The sequence below is a fragment of the Echinops telfairi genome, unplaced genomic scaffold (genome assembly GCF_000313985.2).
Source record: "Echinops telfairi isolate 266 unplaced genomic scaffold, ASM31398v2 ScPeMD7_42;HRSCAF=159, whole genome shotgun sequence".
Classification (NCBI taxonomy): domain Eukaryota; kingdom Metazoa; phylum Chordata; class Mammalia; order Afrosoricida; family Tenrecidae; genus Echinops; species Echinops telfairi.
In genome coordinates, this window is record NW_022103940.1 from 191328 (window position 1) to 201656 (window position 10329).

Consider the following 10329-nt stretch of genomic DNA (forward strand, 5'->3'; position numbering starts at 1 on the left):
CTCCACTCCGCACTCCCCCCATCATTCACTATGGTAAGATTTTTTGTTCTGATGATGCCTTACACCTGATCCCTTCGACACCTCAGGCATGGTTTTGTCACTTGTACATTGTGGGCTGTTAATAAGTGTTCCTCCAATCCTGTTGCTGAATTCTTCTTCATATAATTCAGTTTCTCTGATTATTTGCTCAGCATACAGAATAGCTATGATGAGAGGATACAACCATGATGCACACACTTTCTGTTGTTAAAGCATGCAATATCTCCTTTTCAGTTTGCAAATTGCCTCTGGATCCATGCATAGGTTATGAATGAGCACAATAAAATGTTCTGTACTTCCTATTCTTCTAAAGGTTAACCATAATTTGTTATGATGCACACAGTAAGATGCCTTCGTGTAGTCAGTAAAATACAAGTAAACATACTTTGGGTATTCCTTTCTCTCAACCAAGATCCATCTGACATCAGAAATTATATCCTTCATTTGACATTCACTTTGAAATCTGGCCTGGACTGTTGGCAGCTCCCTTTCAATGCACTGCTGCAAATATTGTTATTATTATTGTTATTATAACAATTCCATATATTAACCTTCTGGAACATTTTACTTGCATGTGACATCATTGGTGTTTCTCTATAATTTGAGCATTGTATTGGGTCTCTTGTCTTTGGACTAGGTAAATATATGAATCTCTTTTAGTAAATTGACCAAGTTCTGGATTCCAAATATCCTGGCATAGATGAGTAAGTGCTTCCACTGACTCATCAGCTTGTTGAAACATTTCAATTTTTATTATATCAAATCCTGAAGTCTTGTTTTTGGCTAGTGCTTTCAGTGCATCTTATACTTTTTTTTCGAGCACCATTGATCTTTGTTGATACACTGCCTCTTGAAATGGTTAAATGTCAACTAGTTTGTTTTGATATACTGAATGTGTATTCTTTCTATCTTTGTTTGAAGTTTATTTTGCATCATTCAATATTTTTCCATAGAATCTTTCAATATTGGAAGCCGAGGTTTGAAAATTTCTTTAGTTTTTTTCAATTTAAGGTATGCTGAACATGCTATTCTTCTCTTGGTTTTCTAACTCTACATCTTTCCATATTTCGTTACAATGTTTTACTGTCTTTTCAGTCTACATTTTTAGGTTTTATTTTCAGCCCTTTTACGTTATCATTTCTTCTATTTGCATTAGTGACTCTATTAGTCGCAGTATCTTTTCAGATACCCACTTTGACCTTTTTGTTTCTCTTTTAAATTACTTTTTGCTTTCTTTATATATGATTTTCTTTTGCCATTAGTGTTCAGTGTATCAAATCTGTTCTTGAGATGGTCTTGAAATTCAGGTGGGATAAATTCAAAGTTGTATTTTGGCTCTAGTGGACTTGTTTTAATTTTCTTCAGCTTCAACTTGAACTCACATCAGTGAAGTTGATTATGTGTTCCAGTCTGCCCCTTGCCTCATTTTAGCTGCTGATATTTACCTTTTATATCATCTCTTCTCACAGATATTGTCAATTTGATTTAAATTTATTCCATGTGGAGAAGTACACATAACAAAAGTTCTTTGTCTTTTAACACTCAGTTCTACCTTGCCCTAAAGCATTTCCATGAGATATAATAGACTTGATGGCAGTGAATTTAATAGGATTCTTGGTTAGCAGTTTTGTTTCCCCAGAATTTTATAAATTTTATAAATGTTGCTCCATTACTTCTACTGAGTAATCCAAGCTTATACTTATCAGTTTCCTTTTAGATGACTCGCTGCACCACCACCCCCCAACCACCACAGCTGCACTCAGGATTCTCTTTATACTTGAAATTGGAGTGTTTGACTACAATATATTTTTCTTTTGGGATATATATCCTATTTGGAGTTCTGTCAGCTTTATAAATAGTTATTTCCTCCAGTTTTTTGATGTTGGGGGAATTTTCTTCCATGATTTCTAATACTATTTTTTCTCTTTTTTGTTTGTTTCTTCTCTTTCCAAGGATCCAATTAAATGTAAGTTGTGCCTTTTGATAGTATCCCACATCATTCTCAGATTTTCTTTGGATTTTTATACTTTTTGCTTATTTCTCTATTATTTCTCTTGTTGGTTAAAAAGCCAGAATAAATTTCTTCCAGCTCACTGATTCTCTCTTTTCATTTTCTTCTCTTTCCCAGATAATTTACTGTCTTTTGTAGTTGTGTTAATTTATTGTTTATCATCTAGTATGTATTTTGGTGCAGAGTTTCTAGTTTTTCAATATCTTCCAGTGTTCTCATGAGTATTCTTCACAAATCTTGATGGCACTTAAACCCTACTCTTCTAAATTATATTTCTGGAAATTTCAGGGCCATTTTTCAGCGTACTCTATTGAGTTTTGATGATTTTCAGTTGTTTGTATTTGTTTAACTAAATAATTTGGGTGTACTGCAGTTGAGTGCTCTTTCTGAGGCATCATGACACAGTTAATAGTGGTGAGTAGACTGCTGAGTTATGTAGGGTAGTTGACACTGTCTACTGATGTGGGGAAGGTCTAATAAAAGACATAAAATACAGAGTGAGTAAATGGAGAAAATGAGAGAGATTGGTAGGTTGGGAAGGTAGGAAGGGAAAAAGAGGGAGAAAAAATTAAATAGACATAATAATAATAAGCACCCAACTGAATAGATCAGAAGTTTTGTAAACACAATGGAAAAGTGTATTTTAAAATGGGTATTAAGAATTGATAGTTATTATCGAGGAGTTACTGAAAGCCAAATGAAGGAATTACTGAAAATTGAACATGATAGTAGGACAGGAGGAAAGTAAAAGGACATACAGGAAAGAACTAGGAGGAAAAATATAATTATAGAGGTCCTAATACAGGCATGCACATAGGTAAATATAATTATATATAACTATAGTGAAACAGATCTATGTACATATATTTATATGTTAAGTATTAAGGTAGCAGACAAACATTGGGCCTCTATTGAAGTACTCCTTCAAAACAAGAAGACTTTGTTCTAATAACTTGGCATTCTGTGATGGTCACCTTCCCTACATGATCACTGAAGAAAAATGGGTACATAAGAAAATGGGGTGAAGAAAGCTAATGGTGCCCGGCTATCAAAAGAAATAGCATCTGAGGTCTTAAAGGCTTGAAAATAAACAAGCAGCCATCTAGCTTGAGAAGCAACAAAGCCCACATGAAGAAGCACAATAGCCTGTGTGATCATGAGGTGTCAATGGGATCAAGTATTAGGTATTAAAGACCTAGAACAAAAAGTCATATTGATGTGAATGATGGGTAGGGTGGAATGGAGACCCAAAGCCTATCTCTAGACAATTGGAAATCCCCTCATAGAAGAGTCACAAGGAAGATATGAGCCAGTCACGGTGCAGTATAGCACCCATGAAACATACAATTTTCTTCTAGTTATTTAATGCTCCCCCCCCCACTCTACTATCATGACCCCAACTTTGCCTTATAAATCATGCTAAAGTGGAGCATGTACACTGGTACAGATAAAAGCTCGCAACACAGGGAATCCAGGACAGATTAAATTTCTCAGGACCAATAATGAGAATAGTGATAGCAGGAGGGTAGGGGGAAGGTGGGGGGAGAAAGGGGGAACCTATCACAATGATCAACATATAATCCCCTCCCCGAGGGATGAACAACAGAAAAGTTGGTGAAGGGAGACAGTGGTCAGTGTAAGACATGAAAAAAATAATAATTTAGAAATTATCAAGTGTTCATGAGGGTGGAAGGGGGGGCAGGGGTGGAAATGAGCTTATACCAAGGCCACAAGTAGAAAGAACATGTTTGAAAATGATGATGGCAACAAATGTACAAATCTGCTTGGCAAAATGGCTATATGTATGGATTGCGATAAGAGCTGTAAGAGCCCCCAATCAAATGATTTTTTTTAAAGAATCAACCGTAAAATTTTTAAAAGAATTAATAGTTATTATGGAAATGCATTTCATCAGGAAAAGGAGAGAGAGAGCTTAAAGAAATAGTGGTTGAGGCAGGTGAAAATTATAAGCAAATAATCAGACAATTATATAGATATATATAACTGAAATTTTATGTGTATACATATATAATAAATATGCATTATATATAATAATTATATATTATTAAAGAAGAAAAATAAATGTGAGGAGAAAGGGGAAAGAGAAGGCAAAGAAGAAATAAAATAACAATAAGGAAAAAGAATGTATGTTAATCTGGGTATACTAAAGAAACATATTCAAAAAACACGCATATATGTATAAGAGAGAGTTTTCTATAAAGGGTAATTGGACATTAAGAAAGCATCCCAACCCAGTCCAGTCCAAGCCCATAAGTCTGATATTAGCCCGTATGTACAATACCAATCAATAAATTCCTCTTCAGACTCAGGAACCACATGCAATGATGCCAAATGCAGGACAATCACAGGCCAGTGGGTAGAAAGTCTTTGGATCTAGTGGCATTGTAAGCATATCAGAGCTAGCAGGTGTCTCCACATGGCTTCTCCAACACCCGAGGCTACATCAGGGTAGGTCCCTGTGGCTTCTCCTCAGGGATGTCTCACAGGAAGTGAGCAGAGAGTCTCTCCTGACTCCAAGGAGGAAATACAGGAATTCCCAGATTTCTCAGGAGAAGGCCATGCCCAAAAAGAGGCCTCATTAATTATGATCCAATTGACAGACTAAACTCCACCTCTTCACTCTTAATCCTCTCAAATCCCAAATTGACACCAGATCATGTAACTACCACAGAAGGAAAAGGTATATATGTGCAGAGAAGAAAAGGTAAAAAATGGGCTGTGCCATGGGTGTGGATGGGGGTGCCCTGTTGATATCAGAATGAATATGGTGATCTAAGGGTGTGTGTGTGTGTGTGTGTGTGTGTGTGTGTGTGTGGCTAATTTTAACAGCCTCCTCTGGATGAGTGGGCCCAGATCTGTGGGTGTGCCTGTATCTGCTTGGAAGATGAAATAAAAGGAAAAATAAAAATGATAAAACAAAATAAAATTAAAACAAAGTAAAAAATAAAACTGCAGTTTAGGCGGAGATTCCTGGCCTTTTGTCAGTTTTGGTATGTGCATACATTCCTCTCACTTGGGCACTGGAGAAGAAAGAAGAAAGGAAAAACAAAAAGAGAAAAATATTGCTTAGGAAGTGAGGATACCTGCACCAAGATCCCCACACCATCTGCTATCCATGTAGGACCTCCATAGACCAGGGAAGAAAGAGATTTGGCTTGGTGGGTTGGGGCAAGAGGCAAGGGCAGGGAAGGATCAGCTTGTGCAGGACAGGGATAGTGCAAAGAAGTGACTCACGCCACTGGTTAATAGTAGGGTGTACTTGGCTTTTAAGTTCCTTTTCTGGCTTCTAGGGAGTGCAAGACTTTCCTCTTCGTGAGACCTCACCAGTAGTTTCTGAGGAGATCTTCCTGTATTTGTTGCCTCACAGCTATATTTCCTTATCCTTTTCTAGAGACTGGTTTCTTTGGATTACATGTCCAAATTACATGAGATGAAGTCTTGCCATTGTTGCTCCTAAGGGGCATTGTGACTGAACTTATTCAAAGACAGACAGGTTTGTTATTTTGACAGTACACGGTACTTTCAATATGCTTCCCCACTGCCATAATACAAATACTTCAATTCTTCTTACAGTCTTATTTATTCAGTGCCCAACTTTTGCATGCATATGCGGTCAATGAAAATATGATTTCTTGGTTCTGGCACATCTTAGTCCTGAAGGTTACATCCTTTCTTTTCAACAGCTTCAAGAAGTAATGTAAAACAGATTTACCCATTGCAATGTGTCATTTCATCTCTTCACTCTTGCTTCCATGAGCATAGATTGTGTATCCAAGCAAGATGAAATCTTTAACAGTTTCAGTCTTTTCTGCGTTCATCATGATGTTTGTTACCTATTGGAACAGATGGGAGAATTTTTGTGTTCTTCACATTGAGTTGTAATCTCTATTGAAGTCTGTAATCCTTGATCTTCATGAGAAAATGCTGCAAATCCTCCTCATTTTCACCAAGCAAATTAATGTCATCTTGTAGGTTGTTAGTAAGCCTTCCTTCAATTGCTATGTTATGTTGTTCTTGATATAGTCCAGATTCTCTGATTATTGGCTCACCATGCAGATTGAATAAGTGAGAGGATAAAATTCTGATACATAACTCTCCTGATGTTGAACTATGCCATATTACCTTGACCTGTTGAATGATAGCCATGTGGAAATTTTGCATGAGCATAATTAAGTGTTCCAGAATTCTCATTGATCTCAAGCATATCCATAATTTGTTGTGATTCACAGAATTGAACACCTTTGCATAGTCAATTAAACCCAAATAAACATTTTTCTAATATTTTCTGGTTTCAGCCAAAATCCTTCTGGTGCCAGAAATGGTATCCTGTTTTCCACATACTCTTTTGAATCTGGCTTGAATTTCTGGCAGCTATATGTTTATTTCCTGCTGCAACCATTGTTGAATGATCTTTAGCAAAATTTTACTCGCATGTGCTATCAATGATATTATTCTATAATCTGTGCATTCTATTGTGGAACAGGTATAAATAAGGAACTCTTCCAGTCAGTTAACCAGAGCTTTCTTTTCCAAATTGCTTGGTATAGTGGAGAATGTGCTGCAGTGCTCCATCAAATTGTTGAAACATTTCAGTTGGTAATCTATCAATTGTTTTATATATTTTTTGGCTAATACTTTGAGTGCAACTTGGAATTCTTCATTTATAAATATCTATATAGATAGATAGATATTAATATGTGTTCACATGAGGCAGCTTCAAAAAAGTTAATGGAAAAATTAAATTGACAGATACTAGAATATTTGTGCAAATTTTGAAATATAAAAATACATACATATATTTGCATATACAAATATATATTTGTATATATGATATTTTGCTTCACTTGAATAATTTAAATTTGCCTTGATAAATCATAAATGTAAAATAATAATCCTACTCTGTTACATTATGTCTCTTCCATGAAACAAATCTCTTCTGTAGGGGAACAGATTTTCGATAGTGATGGATTATTTTAGGTGAGATTTAAATTAAATCCTAAGTGAAAATTTCCAGCAAAAATAAAATGTTTGAAGGTAATTTTTCTGCATTTAGTGGGTGAGCACTTTTTGCTGTCCAGAGAGCCCACATGATGAATGCTAATTAACTGGATTTGTATATATTGCATGCATTAGTATACTTAATTTTCTGCAACATGAAATATATTTATGGAATGTAGTTGTAAGATGTTAAATCACATATTTTCAAGTTAAGAGATTCTAGTATGCAATATATAGTTTCATTTCTCAACAGGTCAATTTAGGGAAAATGAAGACTGTTGGAGATTCAGAGATCACAGCTTTTGGCAGCTATGCATGCAGGTAAGAATACTATCCATATCTTTGTGGGTAAACCTCTCAGTTATAAGGGAAGCATTTATTGGGTGAGCCTTTTAAAGGAAAGGAGAGCACACAAAGTGGCAACTTTCTGTAAAGTTGCACAGTACCACATCAAGAGAGAGATGGTTTTTAATTTAGCAGCATGGAATAACTTGAAAAGACTGGTGTCACTGAAAATTATAAAGGTCCCCCTCAAGAGGCTGGGTCTTTTCTGTGATCTGTAGGATATTTGTGGGGAAGGACATTTGTATGAGATATTTCCTAGTAGACCTGTGAACGAACTGGACTGTGTTGGGTGTTAAAGATGTCTCTATGGTGTCTGTGGATCAATAAGACACAGAAAGGACTGCCAAATTATTTGCAATCCTGTTGTAAGAAAAGAAATAACAAAGATCCTTTTCCTCAGCATATCAAGGAAAATGCAATATAGTCCTAGAGACCTTGTGTTCTGGAAGAAGAGGGGAATGCATGTTTCCGCAACAAGACATTGAAAATACAAGTCATAAAGGAAACAATGAACTTGGCTACATTAAAATTGAGATCTTTGTTCAGCAAAAGATACCAACAGGAAGTAAAGGGATAGATAGCAGAGTATGATAAGATTTCTGTAACATCATCACCAAACAAATTATTAATATCTGAATTGCTTGAGGAACTCACTGAACATTCAAAAAGTATCATTTTATATACCATTTGTATAAAATAAAAATATTAATTTCTCCAAATACTATATATTTTGAAGGTGGTTGTAATAGGAATAGTATGAGATGTATATTAAAATAACATATATTAGTAGGTACCTAAATGGATAGGGAAATGTGATTATGGATAGATTGTTGTGGAGAAAAATGTTAAAAATAAGTAGAATAGTAGTAAGATGGGACTTTGAAAAGTACATGGAAAATTATTTTATCTTTCCATTCCAATTTTCCATGAACATTTTGAAGTCCCCCTATATGTGTATTAATAATAGTATGCTATGAAATTACAAATATAATTAACTTTATCAGAGGTTTAAAACAAATGATATAATACAACAACAAAAATTGACCAGTGTGTTAGTTCGAGTAGAGAAACAAATTCATAGGCACTCATATGTGTATAAGAAAGTGGTTTAAATACAAGAGCAACTGTACATTAAGAAAACATCCCAGCCCAGTCCAGGTCAAGTCCATAAGTCTGATAGTAGCCCATATGCCTGATACCAATCTATAAAGTCCTCTTCAGACTCATGAAACACATGCAATGATGCCAAATGCAAAAAGAACACAAGCCAGTGGGTGGGAAGTCTTGTAGATCCGGTGGCATTGTGAGTATCTCAGCACTGGCAGGGGTCTTCACATGGCTTCTCAGGTCCAGAGTTCTGGCTGAATCGGGGTAGGTCCATGTGGCTTCTCCTCAGGGATGTCTCACAGGGAGTGAGCCCTGTCAGTAGAGAGTCTCCAAGGATGTGGGCAGAGTGAGAAGGTGGCTCCCACCTCCAAGGAGCAAATTCAGGAATTCCCAGAATTCTCAGGAGAAGTCCATGACCACACAGAGGCCTCATTGCCTATACAATGATTGACAGGCTAGACACCACCCCTTCCCTCCCAATCCTCAAATTGACTCCAGATTATGTAACTACCGCATCAACATTTCACCAAAAAGAAAGAAGAAAAAAAAGCTCACTGGATTTGCCCATCTTTGAAGGTAACTTGGAGCTCAGTGGTTAAGTGCTTGGCTTCTAACTGAAAAGTTGATTATTCAAAACTTCCAGCTACTCTGCAGGAAAGATATAGCAGTCTGTTTCTATGAAAGTTTTCAGACTTTAAAATCATTTGAAACAGATCTACACTGTTTGGTAGGGTAGCTGGGTAAGAATCTATGGCAAGGAGTTTGGTGGTTATTCTTACTCTTAACTGTGAATCAATAGTTGCCATTGAGTTTATTATGACTAATAGCAACCCTATAAGGCAGAGTACAGCTACTCCAGAGGGTTTCCAAGGCCAAACGTATTTACTGAAGCAGAGATCCTCATCATTCTTCTGCAGAGAGACAAATTGGTTTGAACCTGGGAACTTGTGATTAGCAGGGGCTTTAGGTGCAGTAAATGGGAATTTACATTCTGGAGGGTAAAATGCCTTTTAGTTTTATGTACTGACTTTACAATGATTGGTATTAAAATGATCCATTCGGGGATATATTTTAGGACTTCCTAATGTACTGAATTTGGCTGGGAAAAATAATTGACAATTTTCCTTCAAATGTATTGGCATGAGGAACATATGAATAATATGACATTTTATTTTAGGACTTCCTAATGGACTGAATTTGGCTGGGAAAAAATAGTTGATAATTTTCCTTCAAATGTTTTGGCATGAGGAACATATGAATAATATGACATTTTTCTGAGTTTTGAACATTGTTAGAAAACGGGGGTGTCAGATCAAAGATTCAATTATTCATAGATTAAATGTCAAATGACTGGTAGATATTCAAGTGAAGACATTAAGTAGGCATCTTGATACTTTAATGAGGATCATAGATGCAAGGTCTGGTTTGGAACAATTAATTTGGGAATCATCAATGAATTGGTGTTTTTGTAAAGTCATATATCTGAATTATATAGTTTTGGAAGTGGTCTAATTTAGAGCAGAAATAAAAAAGCATAGAGTTATAGGGAATAAGAAATGATAGCCAATGAGGTAGGAAATAGAAGAATCAATAGAAAGAAATTCACAGTTTACTTATAATACTGACCACTCAAAGGGCTTTCTCATGGAGCCAGATGTAAGTTGCAGTACTTCAATTGTGACCAATAAAACATAAGTTGGCCTATGAATTAGCTTGTTTAAAAATATCAGCAGAAAATAATTTAAAATAATTGAAAGTCTATGAAAAATCTACAAAACCATTATTAGATTCAGGGCGACAATTGCAGT